Source organism: Passer montanus, unplaced genomic scaffold (genome assembly GCF_014805655.1).
Source record: "Passer montanus isolate IOZ18808 unplaced genomic scaffold, ASM1480565v1 scaffold45, whole genome shotgun sequence".
Lineage (NCBI taxonomy): Eukaryota > Metazoa > Chordata > Aves > Passeriformes > Passeridae > Passer > Passer montanus.
This window is the reverse complement of record NW_024369373.1, coordinates 7,787,993-7,813,736: the sequence shown is the minus strand read 5'-3', so window position 1 is coordinate 7,813,736 and position 25,744 is coordinate 7,787,993. Positions and strand designations below refer to the sequence as shown.

General features: G+C 42.4%; 1 long non-coding RNA gene across 5 annotated transcripts in view; it reads right to left on the bottom strand.

The window, feature by feature from the left end:
* Positions 1-2,909: 2,909 nt before the first annotated feature.
* The window catches only part of LOC120508074, a 37,500-nt gene continuing 14,665 nt past the window's right edge, over positions 2,910-25,744 (bottom strand). For 4 of the 5 annotated variants that reach the window (XR_005628915.1, XR_005628913.1, XR_005628914.1 and 1 more), the window contains one exon: positions 20,417-25,732. This is a non-coding gene — a long non-coding RNA (uncharacterized LOC120508074). Of the gene's footprint in view, positions 3,146-20,416; positions 25,733-25,744 lie in introns of those variants that run through there. The other variant, XR_005628912.1, reaches the window with a different exon arrangement.

Here is a 25,744-nt window from a genome sequence, read left to right as displayed (position 1 = left end):
ACACAGCCCTGAAGAAGTGATAACAACACAGTGAGCAAGGGGAAAAGGTGTTCCATATGCTCTGTTAAAGGGGCAAAATATCATCCTACTTTTTCAGTCATGTTCCTTCAGTGTCCCTCAGTGCATGCACATCCAGTGCCAGGGGAGAGTTTGGAGGTACATTTCACTCCATTTCTTGTGCCTTCAATTCAGTCTGGATGGGATATTCATATAGCTTTCATTAAAAAATCTCTCGTTTCATCCCAAAAATGAGATGTCCCATGTCATGGACATTGGTCACTCTAAGAAGTTGTTCATAAAACTTTTAACCTGGAGAATTCTTTTTTTCCCAATCACCTCCCAAAATGTACACTCATTAAGAGATGGTGTAATTAAGTCTAGTTTTAAACCTTTCATTTCTCTAGAAATACTTGACTGCCTGGGCCAGTTACCCTGTTTGAGTCCTCTAGGACATGCACACAGTGTACACACAGCTGCTGGTCACCAAAGATCAGCAGTACTCATTCGTTGAAGGGAAGGCAAAAATCTTCTTACAGATCCCAGGAGCAAATGGCCATATCAGATGCATTTTTAAGGCAAAATTAAACTATTCCTTAAGGCTGTAACAAAAACCAGCCATTGGAGCTTATTTTAGGAGCATTTCATTGATCCAATAGTTTGAAAAAGAAAGGCTGAACTCCATTAGCAGGAAGAATTTTATCAGGCACACATGTATTTATGCTGCAGGACTGGAACTTGTATTCCCCTCTCCTCTTCTCCCTCACTACACAGGTGTTGTCCCTGGAAGCAGAGAGAACTCTTGGGAAGGCTGAGTCCTCTGTCCATACACACACACACACACATTTGTCTGCCTTTTATCATAGCTGTCAGGTCTCTAAAGACTTGTGTGGACTTATTTTCATTTAGGACTTACTTCTTACTTCTGCCAGTGCAGAACTCACTGAGGCAGCAGAACTTGACCCCAGGCCAGTCTTTGTCCCTCCTTCATGCCCAAGTGGTGGTGGTAGTGGGGGTGAAAATAGAAAACACACTTCATCTTTGCAGGACAGGTGGAACAAGGGGCTTTTTTCCTTTGCTTTCAGAAGCTAACAAAATCTTCCAGGCAGCTATAACCTGCTGCTTGCCTCCATGCAGCCTCAGCTGAGGCTGCTGCTCGAGCACCAGCTGATGGCCCAACACCAGGAACTCAGCCATGGTGTGAAAATGCAGAATGCCCAATAGCAGGAATTGTCCATATTCTCCTGTGCCCTCCTCCAGGTACATGCAAAACTGTTTTATTTAAAACTGTCAGACATCAGCAGTTTTGCATATCCAGACGTCATAGCTCCGCCATCCAGGAGGAATTATGATTTATTGTAATTTTGAGATTATACAACACTTTAGTCATTTTAGAGTACAAACAACTACTTTAATAAGCTTACAGATAAGTTATTAGTGTGGTGGAGAACTCCTTTGAAACAGTAATTTAATTAGTCCCTCCCTTGGAGGATCTACAACATCTAGCACACATAAAAGGAGCCATCTCACGTACTAACTTGTCCAACAGTTATAAAGACGTAGGGAGACATGAAAAGAAGATGCTGAAATATGTATAACCACAGAGTTCAACAATAATAGGAGTCAAAATGATAAGATATCAAGGATCTTCGCAGTCTTTAAATACTGCTAGAGGCCACATAAAAAAACCCACCAAGATTATTTTCAACTGTCTGTATCAGTACTTGACTCTATTTAATCAGGGTGTTTCTTGGAGCCAGAATCCTCTGTCTCAGATGCACACAGCTCCACACACCCTGATCCTGACCTGCAGCTATCAGCACACACAAAGAGCAAAAGTAGTACTAGATGAGGATTTTAGCTACCCCTGCAAGGTACAGAGGGCTGGACAATAACAGCCAAGCTACCCAAACATTACAGAGAAAAGAAAGGAAAGTGATCCCAAGGGAGGTATTGCAAATATTTTCATGGCATTTTTATATTTCAAGTTTATGCTGATGAAATGGAGCGTTTATTCAGTTCATTTGGGTTCTGGGCCTTGATTGTCCCAGAGGCAAGAGCTCCATTTAGCAGCACCTTGCAAGTTTAGGTACTTGTAAAATTATTTCAAAGAAATTCTTGACAAATGTTTTGTCAACATTTCTGAATGCAATATTCAAAATGAACCCTCTGTAGAAACAATATATAAACAAAGAAACCTGCTAAGAGGAGGAAATTCTTAACACTCAAAAAATAATTAAATTAAGCCATAAATCTTGGATCTTTTTCAAACAACCAAACATGTTGCAAATATTTTATGCTCCAGATAAATTTTACTAGAATTTTTATGAATTTACAGTTTTCAAAAGCCTGCAAAAATGAAAGACTGGTGAAAGCTGAGCATTTGATACACATTTAAGTTCCTCTTCTTTTTTTTTTAAACTCAAGTAGGATAGTTCACTGACTGTGTAATAGTTCCTCCCAAGGTAATTTGCTATGATGCTAAAAATGTTCCCATAATATTAGAGCCAAGATTTTATTTTATGATAAAACTAAAAAGCGTATAAATTATGGGTTGCAAAATAACCAAGGATAACACTAATTTATGTAAATGTGTACTGTACAATACAAAGAAATATTCATTTTTGAGCAGCATATAATACGATTAAAAAATCTTGCTGATTAAACAAATAGCCTTTTTAATGCATTTGGGGTTAGATGGAGAATGTTTCCAACATGAAACAGAATTTTGCTAAATTCAAAATACAAATAAAAGAAAATGAAAGAATTAATTAGAAACAACAAGCTGCAGCTCTGATCACGGCCAAGAATACAAACCAGGTAAGCCAAAAGAGAATTTTACATGAAGTATTATCTATCACCCACCTCATCTGCCTGTGTGATCACAACCTCTGGCATGCTGCTGCTGTTGTCACCTTTTCATCCTCATGCCAAGCTTCTTCTGCTCCTCCATGATGCAGGAGATGCAAAGATCCACATTCTAGCACGTCAGCAGCACTCTGCTCATCCTCTGGAAGGTCAGAGCTGGCTGAAGGCTCAGAGCCTGCTCCAGGGCTGGCAGGGCCCTTTGCTGGCACCGTGCACACCATGAGAGGTTACCTGAGCCTCCTCAGAGGTCTGGGCTCACCATGACAAACTTTGCTCCCTGCTGAACAAAGGAAAGACAAGACATGAAGGCCCTTTCAATAGGACACTGCCTTCTTTAGCTTTGCCATGAACTGTATTTGATACATAAGGGATCCTAAGCATGTGTGATATAGAGAGACTGTAACATTTTAAAGCCTGTACAGTACCTTTCTCAGGGAAGGATTCTGCAAAACAGAAATTATTACAGCAACATTCCTCTGTTTCACAGAGAAATCCCTCGTGCACACAAAAGACACCTGCACACATTCTGCATCAAATAAACAAGCAAGTCCCAGCAAGAGGAAGAGGTTTTTTTGAATGCTACCACAACACTCAGACTACACCCCTAGTCAGAGCACTGTGAGGTTTTCTTCCAAACACCAAACACCTGGTGCAGGCTACTGCTCCCAGGAGCCCTCTGAGCTCTGGAACCCATCAGAGAACTGAGCCCAGCTCTCCAGGAGGGATGCCAGAGTGGTATTGGCACTACAGTTAAACTCCTCTTATTAGCAATGTGTTTATATACAAAATACAACACATTACACATCCAAGTAATTTAAGCTTGGGGCAGTGCTGTTGAACGCCTTCCTTTCCTACATATGTGATATTCCAAGTCCCACTACATTCCAAGTTTCACCATTGTGAAGATTCTCACCTAGAACATTCAGCACACATCTCCTCAGCCTGCAAGCATTTATTGCTGGACATGTAAGAATACACAACCCCATCCTTTTAAAAGCTATCCACAGACATATGCTATGAAACATAGCATTATAAAGACAAAATATTTAATTTACAATTATTATTCTAATGGTTTTTACTTTGGTCTTATGTTACTAAACATGACATTACTTCACCCCCCCACCAAATCAAAAATTGGCAGAGTATCACTTTCCAAATGACACATGACATAATTTATTACAAAAGGGAAATGTTCTGTGACTAAAATGACATAATGTTGATTTCCATGCAAAGCATGGTCTCAAGGATTTACAGATAAGACAAAAATGACCACATTTAAGTCTAGAGTTTCACTTAATAAATCTGTGTAGCAGATTTACACCAGCCATTTACACCCCAATGAAGCCATGATGATCCCTGCTCACTCAGACACCAAAATTGATATCTGCATTTGGGAAAAGTCCAGGTCTTTGGAAACCACAGTATGGCCTCAAATGCACACAAAATGCATCCTGAAGGAGCACTACCACAATATAAGAAGTAACCTTCCATAACAGTAAATTCACAAGGTATATATGTTCACTCCTTCATACATGCTGCCCAGCATCAAGGTCACTGGGCAGAGAGCAGCTGTGTTGATTAAAATCTGAACACCAGATACCACTGAGTTACTACTACATATTTTCATGGTACAACTTGCAATTACATCATATCTTGACCCACAAATGGAGCAGGAACTCAGATACTCCATTCAGTATTCCCGAGAATGCTGCAGATGCCCAAACACTTCCAACAGTTTCAGAAAACCAACAGACAAATTGCAGGACCAGCTCAACTTCTCAGAAACAGGTCCAGCTCAGTTCCTGCCCTTACATCTCCATGAACAATCCCATTTGCTGTCAGTTGTGTTAAATGGGCAACTTTCTTACTAGTCAAGCAGAAAAGATGGGGTGGGGAGGGGTAATCCTGCACACCCAGTGTGACACGGCACCGGAGGAGCGAGCATTAAATTAGAGTGAGAGGTTATAAGTCTGACAGAAATCTGATCTGTATTCCCTAATTATGGAGGCTCACTTCCACAAAACTGACACAAATGTTAAGCCAAATTAAATGTTGTCTAATTAACTACCATATACAAGCCTTCAGAGCAGGATGTCTTCATGTTATTTAGCGAAGTAACCGGAACACGAGGACTCACGGATTATCAGTCGAGGAGGCAGAGCTGCCACCCCAGCTAAGTGTTACAAGGTGAAGCCATTCCATTTCCACACATCCCTGCTGCTTGTAATGTTTACAGGAAAAGGCACATCAGTAAACAGGGCTGCCCGGGAGACGGGGGAGCTGCGGGTGTGATTCAGTGGCACCGATGTCCCCAGCGAGGTGCCAGAAGCTGTTATGAAAGGCCCAGCTGATGGGCTGAGGGCAGATAAAGAGAAAAAAACCACCAGTGCTGGTAATTCATGAAAAACTACACACTGCCGTGACAGCTACAAGTGCCAAGTGACAGCTGTCAAGGTAAATGGAGTTTGGGAAGCCTTTCTTAAAGGATCATCTACATGTACATGTTATTTTGGGGGAAGGGAAGAATTAAGCATGAAGATTTTCATATCTCTTTCCTCCCTCAGGACCCAGGTGAAAAAACTAATTTATGATGCTCTTGATTTCAACATAACCATTCTGGTTTTTGACTGGAAAAGACAGAAAAGCATGTACTTCCTTCATTTCAGATCTTGTATGGTGCTAAGCCCTTCCTGTGCCATCAATACCAGGAAGAGTCTTGAGCACAGGTGAGGCTGGAGGAAAGAAGGTGCCAAGGCTGGAGGGAAGAAGGTGCCAAGGCTGGAGGAACCCTGGGTGTGGGAAGGGAGAGAAGTGAAGGCAAACCATGCTTTGACATGGTATGGGAGAGCAGCAAGAGATGCCCTTCACAAGGGCTGCATTATCTGGAAGAGAGACATCATCCAGATTAGTCTCAGTACTAATGGGCTGTACTAATCCATAGTCTAGAACTGGGAGGAGCTGAGCAAGACAAAGCAGCATCTCAGCATGGGTCAGGCTGCCTTGGCAGAACTGCTTTCCCAGCAGAGCAGGGAAGGGCTGGGCTGCCCCTCTGCGTGGGTAGCAGGGCTCAGCCAGCATGGATCCGATCGATTTGAAGGGGTTTTGTTCCTACCACAGGAGGAAACAGCTGCAGCAGCCCGAGCAAATCAGCCACCATTTCCCATACAAATCACTTCTTATCCTGTCTTAGCTTCCTGAAAACATGATTTTGTTTGTTTAGGAGCAGCCACATTAAAATGCAATAGCCAAAGCACTGGAAAATTGATTTGTGAAAATTTTAGAAGATCTACATCCAGCCATGGTTTAATGGATAACACTGACCATGCACAATACAAACACACAGAGCTCTACTGTTTACGTGCTCTCAGAGCATGGTAGGAAAGGCACTTCACAAATAAAGAAAGGAAAATTGGGCAAGGAAAGTATGAACAAAGCCTGCTATTAACATAATTCTCCCTAATTGTTTTACAACTGTTAAATTGACAGCATAAAAGGCTCTACTATTATTACCAGCTGTAGTCTAGCTCTCTCTATCCACCCTAAGCTTCCAAACACTCTAGTTACTCAAAAACAAATGGAGCTAAACATTCAAGCTGAAGTCAAACAAAAAGGAGGATCTTGGAAGTTTAACACCCACTCACACCCAAGAACAAATAAAACCTTGCAAGGACCTATCTTTTCCTGCTACCTCCAGTAACAAATCCATCTAAGCTGATTAAATTTTGCATTGAGCATCTTCTTGAACTGCTATTCACACCATTCCCAGGGCCTCACCCATAACAGATTGCTGCCAGTGTTTCCATGCCACTGTTTCCAGGAGACTGTGTGTTGGGAGCTCATCCTCATTCCTGACTAACCATCCTGTAGCTCGACAAGAAGCAACAGCACCTCACTTTAAAACCAAGCACCTGGCCTTGCCCTCGGCTTCTGCCCTGCACAGATCCTCACCTGCAGCTGCTCTGCTTCCCCAGCAAGGCAGCCAGGGGAGCAGATCCTCACACACCTCACACAGGGGATGGTGGCCAAGTTCCACTGCTGCCACATGACTACCTCACAGAAAAAAAATGACGTGGTTGAGCAAAAGCTATTAATAGAAGGGAGTCCACCAACTAATCACAGCATCACAGAATATGCTGAGCTGGAAGGGTCCCACAAGGATCATTGAGTCCAACTCTGGCCCTGCACAGGATCATCCCCAAGTGTCACATCATGTGCCTGAGAGCATTGTACAAACTTCTCTTGAGCTCTGTCAGGCTGGTGCTGTGACCACTTCCGTGGGGACCCTGTTGACTGGCCTGTGGGAAAAAAACTTTTTTCTAACACCCAACCTAATTACAAGAGATGAAGCCTGTCTCCTTTTGCAATCCAAATAAGGAAACCTGTCTGAAGGGGATGATGCAGAGAGCACATGGGTGAGACTGTGGCCTGGGGAGCAGCTGAAAGGGCTTTCATTCTCTTACGGCTCCCAAAAGAGTTATTTCCCAATTGTTGGAAATACCAAGATAAAGAAGAAGTGGTGCAGGTCTGGACATTTCTATTTATGCTTTCTATTACTCAATGCACCATGCTTCCCAAAAAGAAATAAACTACAACCACATTTGCTTTTAAACAGTTATTCTAAACCCCAGTGCCTGACTGTGCACAGTAGAGTGAGACAGGAGTAAGGAGAAGACACTTATTTGGGGAAGGGAAAAAACAGTGGCAAAACAGGTTAAAAATGGAAACAAGATTCCATTTTTCCAGCCAAGATGCAGTTTGCCTCCACTCTTACATGTTTGATCCTTCCATGAGCAACACAAGCACGCAAGCTTCTTACACCTGAGTATCAACATACATGACCTGACTTGTCAAACAAAAGAAACATTAAAAAAATAAAAGCTTTTTTCTCAAGGGAATCAAACACACCCTGTTTCCCCTTTCACCACAGCCCTGTGTTGAACTTCAGAGCCTTGCCACAGGCACCTCTCCTTCCCTCCTCTCTCACACCCCTCCTCTGTCGCAGCCCAGGTGAGCTCTGCCCTCCTTTGCCTTCCCCTCCCTGCAGTGTCCCACAGCTGAGAGCCCAGCCCAGGGCACACACCCACACCTGACAGAAGTGGGTCTGAGCACCTTCCTCTGCTGTGGGCTTGCCAGCCATGCCCATCACTGAAACCCTGTTAAAGCAGGGAGAGCAAACAGACTCTCCCATTGTCCTCCTCCCCATGCTTGAGGTGCTACATCTAATTGGGTTGGATTTGCTCAGGACAATGACAAATAATGTACTACTAAAGGCACAGCCCAATACCCAAATTGCTCCGGAAGGCAGACCACAGGCAACTCTCAAAATCCTTCTGAAGCCATCAAACACCTTTCATTTTTGACTGAAAACACCATTTGCAGCTCAGTGAGCAATCTCCTGACGTGTGGGGTTCCCTGGATGGTCTTCATTTTCCTTCACAAGAAATTTTCATCCAGGGAGAGTTTCTGTGCTTTCTAGTTTTCCCCAGAGTCCCCAGATATTTGGAATCCTGGTCTGGACCAATCAGATCCAGACCAATCCTCTCACATTCCCACAGTACCTAGAGCACTCTGGAAACAGTGCTCACTACAATGTTTCTTAACAAAACAAATAGGTGTTTTTCTGCCCAGCAAACAAATGTGGTTGGTCTTCAAGTTATGGTTGGGAATGATGAGAATAATGTTCTTTTAATGAAAGTCCCTTCCCCACTTGCAGGTAATATCTTGTGAATTATATCCCCGTTTAAAATTATCCTTTATATTTGGATTAAAGCATCAGTGCAAAATTAGTAACAAGATATTGCCAATTATTCAAATTGTGGTATAAGAAACACAGAGAAGTAAAGAATGTATTCTGATCATTTAAAAAAAAATGTTTTCAAACAAAAAGAAACCCTTGAGAAATATATAACTGAGTTTCTTTACCAGTGAGCATCACAAAGGGGAGGTGAACAATTCCCGTGTAATTGACTACAGAGACACAACAACCTGCTGAAATGCTGAGAGAACTTCACCAACTTCCAGTTGGCATGGACACATGCTTGTGAAAACCTAGCAAGGGTAGAATAGCACGTACAACAAAAGTCTGATAATATCTATTGTTTTAAGGGGGGAAAAAAGATGTTTCAAAGCTTTCCTGCAGTGGCAAACTGCTAAACAATCAGCCACAAGCACTCACTCTGTAGGAGATGGAGGGGAGCTCGCTGCAGCCAGGCAGCCACCTGCAGTCCTTGTGTGCTAACTAGAGGCTGAAATGAAGCAAGCCGCAAATAAACCATGTGTCACTTTTATCTACTTGTTCGTAGCATCATTGTCTTAGATTTTAAGTTGGACAGTAGCACTACCATGAGATTTCCATATCCAGGGGATGGCACTGCAGTGGAAGCCCAAGGCCAAGTTCCTCCTGCAAGAACATCCTCCCCAGCTTCAGCACTTGTGCAGGATAGCAAAATCTGTACACTGAGAACATATTTTCCTGGTGGCCATGTAATCACCTTCCTTTTGACCCAATCCCTCTCTTTTCCACCTTTTCCCTTTCTAGCCAATCTAAGGTTTCTCAGTGTTCTGTGTAATTTTTCCTCATCTGAATGCTGCAAACACAAGAGTCCCAAATTATCATATTTTTCCAGACAGGTTTTTTTATTTTAAAGAATCATACCCCAATGTTTAGAAATTAATATTTTCAAGGTATAGATAATATTTCTACAGTTCTCTCTGGCTTGAGCTCTGAATTTCTATAGAGAATAATCTGTGTATTTCACCCTTGCACAAGTAACGCGCCTCTCCTTTTCCACCCCAAAAGAAATGTAATAGCAACCTCAACCACCCAATGAAGTTTGTAACATTTCCATTACGAACTTATTTCAACCTACAATTACCAAATTACTTAATTATCATAATTAGATATGAAGCTTTACTGTAAATTAAGATTAAACTGGGTTGTTGAAATAAATGCTAATATATTTAATTGTGATAATTATTTTGGCTTCATTGTTATTCCTCAACAGCAAGTCTTCCAAGTAAGTATGATTGAATGATGTCTTTACATTTACCCAAGCTCACCATGCAGCAAACAGCAGCAATTCAGTGTTGGAAGCAGGGGGCACTTTTCCCTGCCTACCTTGACTTCTAGTGAACAGATATTGATTTCCACTGCAAGCTAACAGCTCTTCATTTTTACTTTCAAGGTTTCAAATTAATCTGATAATGGTTGAAACCTATTCTCTTCCAAGGCATTACTGGTAGACACAAGGAGTTCCTCCTAGAAACGTGGACTGAAGCCAAGAGATTGGGAGTGAGCAGGTCTGCCATGCTTTGTGTGGCTGATGAGGAGTTACAGCCCTAACAAAGCAAAAGGCAGCAAGGGACTGTCACTAATGCACTTCTACGTCTGCCCCGTCTTGTCCAAATCTGCATCAGGCTGCCCATTTCAGCACTTATCTTTGAACTGAAACACAACTCTAATTGTAGATAATAAAGGATATTGCAAGGCTCACAGGAAGAGGTAACAAACTGCCTGTCCCTCATAACCTGTAGCAACATTTGAGGCCACATCTTTGCTGCTGCTGCTGCCACACTGTGTATTAGCCAGATCTATGCTGTTATCTTGTTTAGGATATACTAAAGGTAGGTATAGTAAATTTGATTTGCAACCCATCTCATCTCATTTACGTGATGAAGCCAGTGCAATAAAATATTTCTGACATATTACACTGGCCTATGACATGATGCCAATGGAAAATGACATGTCCCACCATGCTGAATATGATAACATCATAGATATTCAGATAAATGTTTTTTGGTTTTTTTTAATATCTGAACAATTCTAAATTTAGCAAGAAAACGTACGAAGATAAAGCATGGATTGAAAAAAATACTTATTTTCTCAGCATCTCACTTGACTCTTCAAAACCAGTACAGGGCTCAACAATCAAAAGGCATTGAGAAGCCTTTAGAGATATTTTTAAAGTAAGCTTACAAAATTCATCATAAAATAGAGAAACATTTCAATATTTATTTTCAATATTCTTTGGGAATTTCATTTATGCAAGTCCTGGAATAGCACAGAGAAGATTTAGGTCCATGCTAAAAATGAACTCATCAGCCACAGTCTTTATCCTGGGGCTGGGGAGCCAAGGCCCGACCTCAGAATCCGCACATGAATCAACATTAAGCCTTCATGGGCACGCAGCATTTTCCTCTAAAAGACCTGAGAACGCTTTATAAGCGCTAATGAATTAAGTGTCCAGCACTTCTGCGAGATAGGGAAGCACCATCCTTCTTGTACGGACTGTGGGCAGAAGGAGGTTAAGTGATTTGCACAGGGTCGCCAAATAAATCAGTGTAAGGCACAGCAAAACTCATGTATTCTGTCTCCAAGCCACGAGCCTTGGTGTGAGGCCATTCCTCATCTCCACCTCGGTCACGAGGGCTGGGGCTTGAGTCACCAGGTGTTGGAGACAGAACCTCTCACACATACATTTCCCATCTCCCCCTAATTACTGATATTTTAGAAATATTCCCATTTTCTACTGCTTTCTTCCATGACAAAATTTTACTAGGCTTAGAAAGGTCAAAGTAATTACATGTAAATGTGTCATACATGTTATAACACCCTACAGAAACCAGTCAGGACTCTTGAAGGCCAAGCAGATCAAGAGTGTGTAGGGAGCTGGAAGAGGGTCCATCAGAACCTTTCCAACCTGGCTGTCACCTGCAGACAATTCCCTTGGAGCCACGCAGGGTTTCAGGCTGCTGAGAGGTTTCTGAGAAACCAGCAAACCCCTGCTCTGAAAAATATTTTGTTTTTCTCGCCAGCTTCGGTAATGAGATTAAAGAAAATTTTAAATTGAATACCCAGGGCAAGAAACCAACTTCCCAGTACTCTGATGTATTAAGCAACGTAATCTCCCAGAGGAAGTGGCAGAGCCCAGATTGCTCAGATGCTTAGAGCCAGACAGGGCCAAACAATCAGTCCCCTTGTCCTGAGACAGACAATTTCTCACCTGCAAATGGGCATTTTTCCAGCAGACAAGCTCAGCCTTTAACAAGACAGGATTTTTTTTGCTCCTTTTGTACACTTACAAAGATGAAAAGGCACAGCCAGTGGAAGGGAGACAGAGCAGCCAGCAAGGATCCTGTGAGCTTCCCCAGCATGCCCACCCCAGCCCTCAGCAGGAGCAGGTGGGCTCACACACAGGGACATGGGACAAATTGGTCAGTCACAGAACTGACAAAAAAGTACAAGAAACCCACATAACTTCAAGTGAAAAAGATCATCTGCTAACTGCCTCTGTGACTGCATGCACTCAGCCAAGTGAAATTATTTTACACAACTTTTATTTACTATTCTTGCCACATTTAATTAAAAATGCTTTCATTCATCCAGTTTCATTAAATTATCCATTACCTCAGAAAGGCCAGTTTAGACTTACATTTCAGTTTGAAATCTCAGAAATCTACTTGTGATCTGCTAGAGCAAGCAAACCAGCAGGAAAAGTTTCAAAATCAGAAGGAATAAAACCCCAGTGCTGCTTATTCTCACTGCTGGCAAACCCAATATATTTAAAACACATGCAGAAATTCAGAACTACTCACAAAGTGGGTTTGAGCTGATGCTGGTGAATATCAAATGAATGGTTTTGCAATATGTAAAAGACATACTGGGAGACTGGTGTGATCTGCCAAAACCAGCCTTGGTAAACTGATCTCAAGAATCTCAGTGACCCAGCTGCAGCACTAAACCCCACCAGGCAGTGTGGGTCCTGTTACACCCAGCTGAAAGGCTGGGGCTTCAGATATTTGGTCTCATACAGGGTTTTAGAAACCTGAAAGAATTTCTCAGATGCTTTTTCCAACAAGTTTTCACTGGAAAAGAAAAGAAGGCAAAGCAATTGACATGATGCTACGTGTTTGCTTGAACTTAAAAACAATCTCTGTGCATTATTTTCCTTCACCTTTTCCTTCACAATCATCAAGTTTTGTCACACCCCTCATTCCCAAGCCACAAGGAACCCCTGCAGCAAAGCAAGACTGCTGGAGAAGCATGGATTGCCTGCACTCCCATGGGCAAGCTCCTGCAGAGCTAAGTCTTGTTTGGGGACTGTAAGGAGAGGAAACAGCGCAAAAGACCAGCTCTGAAACTTAGAATTACTTTCTGCCATGTTGTTCTTGGTTATAGTCCACAGATTACCTATTTGATCATTATTTTACATTAAAAAAAAACACCTTTAAAATCACTGTTAAATGGCAAATAAGTTCAGAAACTAAAGCTAAGAATTGTAGAGCATCCTGTGCTGTTGGTGTCCAGCCCAACTGGCAGGTCCTCCCTTGTGCTGCCAGAAAAACATCACCTTTTCTTCTGGCTAAACAATACTGACTACATAAAGCCAAATAAATGGAAGGACCAAAATCTGTGACTACAAATAACTTCAGCCAGTCTGGGAAGGGCAACCATCAGGTTTGACAACACAGGCTGTGAATGTGTCCTTCACATGCAGGCTGTCTAAAAATGGCACACTGCAGCAGCACACTTAGTGCCACTGGGGACACCTAAGTGCAGCAAATTCTCGAGGGAGGTGGTTCTTTCCTCTGCATGTTCTCATGAGACCCCACCTGAAGCACGGTGCCCAGCTTTGGGACCCACAGCAGAAGAAGGACATGGACTTGCTGGAGTGAGTCCAGGTGAAGGTCATGAGGATGATCAGAGGGCTGGAGCACGGCTGTGAGAGAGCTGTGGCTGCTCAGACTGCAGCAGAGACAGATCTGGGGAGACCTTATAGCACCTTCCAGTACCTAAAGGGCTCCAAGAAAGGTGGAGATGGACCATAGGCAAGGGCATGGAGTGATGGGACAAGAAGGAATGGCATCAAACTGATAGCGAGCAGGGTTAAATTAGATATGAGGAAAAACATACATAGAGATGTTTAGATGAGATATTAGGAAATATTACCACGAGGGTGTTGAGGCCCTGGCACAGGGTGCCCAGAGAAGCTGTGGCTGCCCCATCCCTGGAAGTGTTCCAGGCCAGGTTGGATGGGTCTTTGAGCAACCTTATCTAGTGGAAGTTGTCCCTGCCTACGGCAGAACAAGATGGTCTTTGAGACCTCTTCCAACCCAAACCATTCTAGGATTACTCGTGAGCTGCTCAAAGCTGAACACTTGGCTGGATGATCAGCCCAAATGGTCATATTGTCTCCTTTCCCCCAAGGGCACCTAAACCACTGCCAAATCCAGCAGACAGGGCTCTGAAGTTCTTCCTCGTTCTCTCACCTCCCTGCCAACAGGTACATCCATGGTGTGTCTGCACAAAGGCCAGGGGCGAGGAGGTGCAGCTCCTGCTGCAGCACTGTCCTGCCTCAGCCATTCCCCCATGGTGACACCTGCACCATCCCCAGCGTGGGGCAGATCTGCCTGTCCACAGGCTGTGCCTGAGGCACAGGGTCCTGCAGCAGGGTCATAAATGCAGCTCAACTGAAGGTATCTCAACATAATTCAGACTCTTCTCCTCCAGAGAGCTCAGCACACCTGCCCAGCTGCTCCAGCTCCTCTTTGCCATGGAGCTCACTGCAGGGTTTGTAACTGTCCAAACCACAGGTTAACAAAACCCTACACCTCCTTCCTTTGCCCCCACCCCAAAAGCAACCAACATCACAGTGATTCTGCATGGCTTCAGCAGGTAACCCAGAAGCAAAGTCCAGCCAAGCCCTCCTTGCAGTTTGCCAAGATTTCATCCATTTCACTGCCTTAATCCAGGCTGGTTACATGACTTCAGCTTTTTCAAAGTTCAGCAACAAATGTGTAGTGTTTCTGCCTATCAAGAATACTAAGTTCCTTTGCTGTATTGTGTCTGATGGGTCAAACCCCTACTAAATCAAGCTCATCGTAAAGCAATACTACCACACATAAATTTAAGCCTTTTAGTGCAGGCCTTTCATCAAGTCATAATGCTGTCCATGCAGCAAAATCTAGACACTTTGGAAAGCCTAATTGTAAGTTCAGGCTATGAAATGCTCATTTTCCTATTTGAACCTCTTTTTATCACCACTTCTTGTTGCCCTATGGTGTATATTGATTATATATATTATACAGCAAGAGATAATTGTGTGAAAAGAACTGCGTGTCATTTGAGAAAAAGGGAAATAAATAAGTCTATTTGGCAAGACTGAGACACACTGGGTGAGTACATGTCACTCTTCCTATAAAAACACACAGTGATTGCAGGCTCTGCTGTAACCTAAATTGTAACAATTACAAAAGTAATTGTTAAATTACAAAAAGACATCAAACTCTCAGACCTCCCGGGGACCCTGTGCATTTGGCCATCCTCAGCAGTAAAATGAAAGGTGGGTGTCCCCTTTGTCACTCTATCATGAAAACCAGACCAGGTGGCTAATCCTCCTCGGGGAACTTGAACCTTGGCAAAGCATCTACCAGAGGCCGAACAGATGTTTGGGCACTCATTAACCAATTCATCTCATCGTCACGCACACAAGCAGGAGTGTAACACTGAGAGCCTCAGAACTCTGCTTCCACCCCCACGGCTGAGACCCAAAACCTGCCCCCTGCTCATTTAATATGGCCCAGGTCAGCAGCAGGAGTTTAACTCCTCCAGACATCTGGGAACACGTTGGGCAGCAGCACAACACAGCAGGAACCCAATTTCAGGGCTTTTGGAGCAGTTGGATGTAAGTTTTTGGATTATTTCGGGGACTAGCTGCTGTATTTATAACAAAACAGTGGCAAAGCCCTCGGATCCCAGCCTGCAAGCACTGTTAGATGAGCACTGCTAGGGTCACTGCTGCAAGCAGGACACCTGGCAGCTCCCACCCTACAGCCCTGGCAGGCTCATGGCTTTTAGCAGGAAGTCTCAGGTCTGGGTCCTAAAGACTGCAGAAAGCTTGAGGATGACTTGAAACACCACATCACAGTGTCAGGGTGGCTCTAATACTTCTAGCAACTACCTGAGGATGGGATTATTAAAAAGAAAAGCAACAACAAAAAAAACCACTCAACACAAAAGCAACAAGAAACTTTCCCACCCCCCCAAAAAAAAACAAAACCAAAGCCAACAACAAAAGTCACACAAGCCTTAAGAGATAATCAGAGATCTAAAATACTGCAGGGGTGTGTTTATAAAATATAATTTCAATAATATAAATACAACAGGGGATATGAGCAACAAGTCACAAAAAGCAAAGCAGATTTTTTTTTTCTGAGAGTTGTTTTAGAAGTTTAAGCCATTAAATAAGAGGAAACATCTAAAAGGGACAGAGAAAAAAAGTTAACCCTGCCTCAAAATGCAGTAACAAACTTTAGAAGTTTAAGCCATTAAATAAGAGGAAACATCTAAAAGGGACAGAGAAAAGAAGTTAATCCTGCCTCAAAATACAGTAATTAAAAAAAAAAAAAAAACAGAGAAAAATGCTACTTACAATAACTGAAAGAAGAGTATCAGCAGAAGCAACAATGTGTAACAAACAAAAACAGAGAAAAATGCTACTTACAATAACTGAAAGAAGAGTGTCAGTATCAGCAGAAGCAGCAACGTAAGGAGCAGGACTCCTGTACACAGCTGTACTTCACTTTCAGCTCATTTGCTTTCTCCTAGCATAGCATCAGAGAGCTGCTCCATTACCTTGGTAAAACCAACAAGCCACTGGAGAGTCATTCAGTCAGGGCTGCAGGAAAACTTGCAGCAGTGCCCAGATATTTTTGCAGGTAAATCTGATTTTTTACACCAAGTTCACTTGTTAAAACAACAGAAACTTCCATCAGTACAATGCTGGATATTTGGTCAGTTAGGCGTTTTCAAAAAACGTGGCTATGAGCAATATCACACCTACCACTACCAACATCACAGCAGCTGCTTTAAGGAAGGTATTAGCCCGAGTTCATATTAAAAACGCGTTTTCAAAAGACGTGGCTATGAGCAATATCACACCACTACCAACACCACTGCAGCTGCTTTAAGGAAGGTATTAGCCTGAGTTCATATTAAAAAACATGTTTTGAACACTTATTTCCTGAAAAAAATATCTTAATTGGTGAAGTGTAATGTAATATGCTAAAACTAAACACTGCCTTAGGCATCAGGGGCTGTCAGAACCACCAAGGCTGGACTGGAAGAAAGTCCCAAGAAAAACTTTTGTTTTGTCTCTGCCTGCCTCCTATCTTCCTGCCTGCCAGAGAGCTGAGAGTAGAGTCGTACCCACCAGGCAGCAGCCAAGGCTATGGAGAGCCTTAGAAGTAACTTTAATGGCCTTTGGCAGAACAAACCTTCTCCAAAGTTTGCATTTTTAGTCTATTTCTAAGGTAGAAGTTGGTGATGGAGTAGCTTGTAACATGCCTCTGAAGAGGCAATGCTGGTGGATTTTGGAGCCAAATAGGGAATTTTATCCTCAAAGGATGAGAAACCAGCAAAAGTCTGAGACTGCCTTTGTGTGCTTTACAGCACTGGGCACAGGGGGCACAGAGACTGGAAGAAGAGATTCCAAAGAACAAAAATAAAGCAGAAGGGAGAAATGCCTTTCCAGCTGCCAATCTCCAGGCAACTAAAGCCCACAGCCCCCTCCTCCCATCCTCAGGGAGAGACAGACCAACTGCTGCAGGACTTACAGGAACTGATCCTGCCAATGACAGACACGACACAAGCCTCAAAAACCTTAGGAAAGAACAGCTCTGTAGGCACACACTTAAAATAAATAAATAAATATCTCATCCCAGGCCAGAATAGAGAACCTTAGGAAAGAACAGCTCTGTAGGCACACACTTAAAATAAATAAATATCTCATCCCGGGCCAGAATAGAGACTTCTTAGACCCCAGATCACTGACAAGACAGCCAGCAGTGGTGCTACTGTCATGTCAGTGCAGCTGTTGGCTCATCCACAGGAGAGGCTCAGCACAGCTTTCAGATGCCAGGACAGAAAGCTCAGTCCAGGTGCAGCTCGTCCTGCTGCGAGCCAGGGCTGCTGGCAAGACCCCGGCTCTATTCCCAGGCCTTCTAATTGCATCAAAGGGAAGGAGAGTGGGAAAATGCCACAATTTTGTTTCTGAAAGTAAGAGCTGATGAGGATTATTTACACACAGCAGTAACTCACAATTGCATCAAACCCTTGGGTACCTTAATTCTGTGTATCACACAAATTACAGAGCATGAAGGGCTTCTAGTTGCAGGTCTCTGGTAGCTGGGAAAAAGCTCAGGGAGCTGGATCAAAGGTGGGATGGAAGAACCCAGGGGGAAAGCTCAGAGATACCCCACAAGGTTTCAGTATACTCAAGAAATGTTCCTTTCTACACTCTGAGCCCCAAATTCATTAACTTGTTACAGAAAAGCTGATTTTCTCGGAATTTTTGATTTGTTCAGGAAACAAGCAAAACTAAATTTCCCGATTCTCTACAGAGTGACCTGCAGCAGAAAAAAGTGCTTGCAAAGCAGAGCAGCAGCTGGGGCATTGCTGCTGGTGCTGGAAGTGGCACTGTGCAGTCCCTGCCTGCTTCTCCCAAGAAGAAGGCTGTCCTGGGCTGGAGCCATCCAGACAGCCCATCCCTGCTGCATGTTCAGCTCCAACACGAGCTCTAGCCTGCAACCAGGTGCCAAGTGGAACAAAAGCACCTTCAAAAACAAGTAGTCCATCCCTCTGCCTGATTGTCCTATTTCTGAGAAACAAATCAGTGCTTTTGAGAAGGCCAAAGCATGCTGTGCCCAAGTACAGCTTTTTTTTCTCTATTCAGAAGACACACAAGTGCCTTCAAGCTTTCCTCCTTCCCCTGTCCTTCCAGGGGAAAAATACCCAGCAAAACAGAAGAGAAATGAAATCAAATGTGCTTTATTACTTATTAGTTGGTAACATAACACTTGTGACAAGCTGAACAGTTGTAGCAGGCGGCTGTGGAAGTCACTACGCTGTTTAGAACAAAAACAGGAATGAGAGACAGCTCTGAAAGGGAGATTTTAAGCACAGCTCAGCCATCCTACCGTGCCCAAACCAAGTACTGTTATTCAGTTAATTTAGTGAATGAATCCCTCAGGGTCTCCAGCCATCTACCACTACAGCTCATTAGAGCCCAATATCCGACTTTTCATGTTGTATCACTGAAAGCACTTATGCTTAAAACGTAATTAAACTTAAAACAAACAAGGGCTGGTTTCCCCCCTCGGCTGCCCTGGGACGTGCCCCAGCCCTGCCCACACAGCCAAAGGCACCCACCTCTGCCGTGTTATTTGGGAAAACACCCCCTGCTTCCCACCCCACAGGCTGACATTTGCCCGAGCGTTCATCCTGTGAGCAATTAGAAATCTAAATACTGGGTGTAATGCCTGGCTATTGGGATTTAGACTCTTACAAACGAGTAATGCAGTAAGACTTGCTGTCCAACGAGGTGTCTTATTGAAATATCCCAGGCTGGTTTGCTTGTCACAGCTGTCGTTTCAGCCATTTGCACTTACACTGTATTGCTTTCATTACAAAAATAGAAATTTGTGTCCTAAGTGCTGTTACATTACTAATGCTAAATATTTAATTCCCCGGGGTTCTAATTATGGTTGAGCACTGGCAACACTGATTCTACTTTTTAATAACAACTGTAAAAGCAGTTTGAGCATTTTTCAATTAATTAAATACATAGTGTACGAGTAACCTCTTGTCATTTTGCCCTCCAGGACCTGAGCTAATTTGCGTGGAATAAAATGTTTTGAAAATTAACTGATATACTGGTCTGATCATTGTTGTTCTATTAAATTATAGTCTGCCAAATGAGTGGTGTATAATAGTTACATACTGTACTGTTCCCTTATTTATGATGGCATGGTGGTTTTTTGAAAAAACTTCTCCAGCACATTTCCAGAGAGCACACTGGAGAGGCCTAATTAGCAGGCAGGAGATGGTCCATGCACCACGGGCATCAGTAGACTTACAGTGCAGGGAGACTTCAGCAATGAAAAACAAAGCCTCTCTCCATTCTCCAGACCTCATTTTCACCTTCTTTCACAGCTGAAATTAAAAGTGTTAATTAAATGACTTTCTGCTGCATAAACTCCTATGGATTAGTTAGTAGTTTACACTTTAACACATGGGAATTGACTCACAGTATTAAAACACCGAGTAGTTTAGAAACATTTTTGTTTTCAAATTCCAGAACCCAATATGAAAAGATTTGTCCACAAAATGAGATTTTTGTACTACAAAGACACAAGAATATCTAGCCTGCTCATGCAAACAACCAGGAATAAAACTTACTTCTACTGCATACCTGACACAATGCTAAAATTATAAACCGTGTTTTCCATTTAAATAGTCCTAGAAGTTTAGAACACTGACACAAAACAGCACCTTATGTATCCCGGTAAGGGAAACTAATCTCTTGACCAAGTCCAACATTAAAGATGGGGACTCAACTGGTAACAACTTGGCAAAAAACCCTGACATTTTGAAAACAGCTTTTCCACATGTTTATTCATAGCTGATGAAGAATGCTCTTTCAGCATGAATTTTAATATTGTATTTTATTTTACAGTATGCAACAATGGTAAGTTGAACATATTGCTTAAAAAACACTTAAGGTCTAAACATTACAAAATATACAGGTGAAAGTTTGCTAGTTTTAGCCAAGTAACTTAACAGTAATGACAACATTCTACTCTGAAATCACATGAAATATGGATGATAGATACATAACATTTTTTCACAACTTGCAAAAGTATCACATGTGGAACATTGCAGTCATCATACTAGTTAAAATGAAACCCAGCTTCAGTTTATGCTAAGATTCCTTGCTTGCTACCACAACACTCACACAGTAAGAGCTGTAATTCAAACTAAGCAGGGATGTATTCCAGTTTAAAATAAACTAAAAACCTCCACAATGTACTGCAGATTACTTTTCATACCAAGCAAACTGAGATTCTCAGTCAGCACTAAAACACTTCTTTTCTCAAATAAATACTAAATAGAATATACAATCACTGTTAAATGAAAGTGTTCAGGTCCAGCATTTGTGTGTAGGTGTACAAACACATACATAAAACATACACACAGACAAAATATGAAGAACACAAGCAATGTATTGCAACAACAGCTCTCTTCTTAAAGACAGATTTATATAACAGCATAAAACTTGGAAGTTATTTTTTCTACTATAAAAGCTCCCTAGTATCTCTAGATGTCTGCCTTCAATAAATCCTGAAAACATTCTGCTCACATACTGAGTTTTAAGGAATGTGCAGCATATGTCAGCTTCAATAAAACCAGTACAGTGCTTTAATTACTCCATTCACCCAGCAGCTACTTTAACAAAGTAATTTTCTGAACATGTAAAAATGTAAAATCCCCAAAAAACCAGTCATCTATGTGCAACGACCACTCAGCATCTAACAATAATGGATATACTGAAGGACCAAAACGTGAGTTGTGCCAAGCCCATAATTCTCAGTGACTGACTGTAAAGCCCTTTGAGGCAGCACTAAGCTTTTAAAACTCTAACCCTAATCAATTGTAAACAAAGAAATAAAGATCTTGTCACAATATATGGTACAGTTGAGATGATCACCATACAATTTCATAAGGCATTAAGCATTCCCCCAGACAGGGTCACACCTTACCACATCAGCAGGCTTCAGGTGTCTGCCCATACAGAGGAACACCAGATCACATCAGAGGGCTACAAGCATCTGCCCTTCTTGTTCTTTAGCCCAACCTTTTATCCCCTCATGTTGATGCCCTGCCCCTGTGTGCCTCTGCTCCCTTTGGGGGTTGGTCAGTGCCCCTGGGCACTCCATGGCTCATTGCTGCCAGTGCTGCTCACCTGCTGCTCACAGCTGCACCCACTGGGGATGGGGCTGGGCCAGCCCCACTCCCAGTCACCACAAACTGTGTGCCTACAAGATCTCACAGTTATTTCTAAAATCTTAAACACTAGCATATAACTTAAAATAATTTTTCTGCTTTTTCTGATTTGCACAGCATTCTTCCCAAGTAAATATGGACTTCTGCACGAAAACAGGCTTGTATATACAAGCTGAAAAATAACAGCACCTATTTAAACATGAGCTAATTATACCAGGCATTTGGACTTTGGTGGTAATGTATTGGTTGCCACAGAGCAGAGCACACCCCTGTTGGCCAAAACCAAAGGTGCACAGGATTCAGAAATCTATATGGAGACAATCTCTCCACTTCTCCAAACACTTCTGCCCAAAAGTCTTTTCATGGTACAGGACAGCAAACACCATCTCCCCAGGTTGCAGGGCACTTGGAAAAGTATGACTTGCACACATTTGGTGACAGCATGGCAACAAAAAGCCTATTAAACAGAAAAAAGGCAGATAACTGGATACAATCAACTTGCAATCATTTTCTTGTAATGTATTAGTGAATGGATGCCAGCTTACTAATCTTAGTAGAGAACAAACCTAATTTATCCACAGCAGGATGTTGTCAGATTATTTTCAACCTAATAATTATTTCTAGCAGAAAGACAGCATTACACTTTGTAGAAGTAGACACTCTGCAGAAGACATTTGCTCTGAAAACAGATGTTCATGTGCTGTTTGATTAATGTGGGTGGGGTGAGGATGGATGAACCAGAGAAACCCACCCCAGCCAATGAAACACTCCACAGGAGCAAGCAGTCAGGTTAAGAGGATCTTTGAAAAAGGCATGGCACTAGGAGAGAGGAACATTCCCAATGCTCCTCCCCATCCTTTTTGAAGATAAGCTTAATTAACTTTGGGTAACTTTTCAGTGGAAGCTGCATTTCTATGAAGATTTTTGCTACACTGAGACTTCTTACTCCCTTCCAAGCCAGAAGGATGTCTAAGACGACCCAGTCTGACCTCAGGTGTTGCAAAAGCCACAGAAGCCAGTGAGGAATTCTTCTACCACCCCCAGCCATTTGTTCAAGCATATACCTCTATAAAAATATTTCATCCTCATTCAAAAGATAGAAAATCTAATATTCCCTTTCTAATAATTTCTAATGATTCATTGGTCTTATTAAAAGTTTGCTCCATCATTTGTCATAAACTGATTTTTATCTCTGTGTATTGTCAACACATATTGCTGTAAAAATGTTGTGTTATGTCTGGAGTATGCAAACAGTCATATAAAATCAAGTGTTCCATTACAGATGTAAAGATTACTGTCAGGAATTCACCTTTTATTCAATCAAGTTAGAACTCAAATTAAAGGAGATAGAAAGTAACCATATAGTACCAGTTAAGAAGGTAAACTATGTTTTGTCCAACATATTTGTGGAGAACTTATATAGAAGTCATGTGCTTATAATAATAAACACACCATTATGACTGGGATTCCTGATAGATTCAGACCAAATTCAGCAATCACCAAAGAGCCAGGAAGTCTACTTGAAACCAAGCTATTATTCAGAATATTTATAAGAAGAAAATCTGCCTTCCCTGAAGTTTTGTCTTTTTAGCACTACATAAACAGTATGGCAGTTTAACTATAGTATTTGATGGCTCTAAGTCCTTGGATGTAAAATTTTACTCATCAGCTTGACATCCCTGACAGTGTCCTATGCAAGATGTTATTCTGCAGTACTGGTTTACCTGTGTATTACCACTTAGGCAGGTAAAGAGACTCCCAGGCAATCACAAGCATTTCCTTAAACATTTCAATCTTGATACTACAAGAATCCATTTTAAGATAAAAATAGTCATATGGATTATGGGCTGTCTCAGAGAGCTGTGGAGGTCATCTGCACTTAGTTCCTGGTCAGGGGGGACGTGTGACAGTCATTTGGGGCAGGCACATCACTCCTGAACCCAGCACTGAGAGCTCAGCCATGGCTCAGCCCTGGGCTGCTGGAACAGGGCACAACTCTCACACCTGGAGCCACACCTGCCTCTTCCTCACACACCTGCCACTTTATTTTCCTCCCTTCTGTACGTCCAGTATGGCCACTGCATATTCCTCATCCTTTACCTTAAGGACAAATAAAAGATAATGGATGACACACAACCTGAGCTGGAGGCTCAGTCCTTTCTGTGGCTGTGTTCTTTTCACCTGGCAGTGCCCTGAGAGGAGATGCAAACAGTGCTGCTGCTCTCAGGATTCTGACAGTTCTCTTGTTCTTTGTAAGCCCAGGCTGGCTCTAGGAAGGCACCTACACTCCATGGCCTTTGCACAAGAAGGGGCAGTGTGGAAGGAGCTGCTCAGTGCACTGCTTTTACCCACTATGGGAGTACTAAAGATTATCCATACCATTCTAATTTTGGCATAGGGGATAGCAAGAGCTGGGATGCCTCACCAGACTCCAGCACTGATTCAACACTGTAGAGAAGCAACAGCAGCCACTCCTGCTGGAGGTGTTCTCTCTTCTCCACTCAAGGCAGCTGATGTGTCAAAAGCAGCTCTCCTGAGGCATGTGCTGGCTGAGGCAGCCTCTTTGATGAGTACAGTAACAAGTGTGTTCTCTAGATAATGGAAACACTTGTACCATTCCCACATCTTGACCAGATACATTTTCCTGAAATAGGTGGTTCTCTCACACACTGGTTCTCTCCCCTCATACTGGCACACACAAGGAGTCAAAGAACACAGGTTTATTCTGCATTATCCAGGGTGTCCCTGGAATGTGAATATTATGCATGACAGATCTGCACAGCTTTCTAACACGTCCAATTTTTACCACATCCAAGATATGTAACTGCACCTGCTGAAAAGGCAACACACCAGGGCCAGCCCTCAGCAACACTCCTGTCAACACAGCACCCTTCCCAGACATGACGTCTGCACAGCTGGTCTGTGCATGCCCTGTCCTTTCATCAGAGTGACCCAGGGCGCTGGATAACTAATATTTGATAGCACGATTAACTCTGGCTGAAGTCAGTCTGCGTGTGCTCAGGGAAACAGCTCAGCCTGCTTCCCTAGCAGGGAGAGAAGGAGTGAGCAGGCGCACAGGAAGCCTCCTGCTTCAACCAGCACAGCTGCTGACAAAGGAGCCTGTATCTCTCGCCTTCTCTGAAGTTAATCCCAGCAGTTTAAAGCAGACTTGTGAAAAAAGCATGAATCTGAAGTTACTCTGAAATGCTACTCCAAGGACACATTAGTTCCACTAGAGTCAAAGTATATGCCAGACGCAATAGGTCGAGTTCTAGTCGAAGAGATTGCACAGAAAGTAAGAGCTAATAATTCTTAATTTGGCATAACATGACATTCCCAACAGCTTCTCTCTCTCCTTCCAGTAATTGTATCTTGGCAGTGTCCATATTAAAAAACCATTGCACAAAAGACATGTGCTGTTGGGGAAAAAAAACTCCAAAAACCAAACCACCTTTCTTTGTGTTGTGTCATTCCAAATACTGAAGACACCTTCACTGAAAGGGAAAATATGCAGATCAAAACACAAAGGGGACAAAACCTAATTCATTCCTTATTTGTTTAAGAATTACTAATAAGAAACAGTTTTGCAGGAAGCTAGGGCAACAGTAATTTAGACATTAATAAATTGAGCATTGTAACAATAACTATTCCATTGAATAAAAATAATTCCGGCAAGAAACTTTTCACATGGCATTCAACAGATATTAAAATAAATGAATGAAGTATGCAAGTCAAATTGCTTCCAAAATAAAGACCTTCCAGCAGTTTACCATAATGACAACATTCAACAAAAACATACAATAGCTCTTTGTAGCCTAAAAATTGTCAGTTTTATTTTACAAAGATGACTTCCAAAAGCATCTTGTCATGACAATTGAGTTTTGAGGAAAAAACAATCTGTCGTTTGATAAATAGAAGAAATTAACTGTCATTAAAGTCACTTAAGCACTCCTCCTTCCTGTTATCCCTCTCATCTTGGCAGTAACTGATAAGATTTCAGGGAGGCTCAGTCATTGATGGCAGGATCTAGAAAAGAAA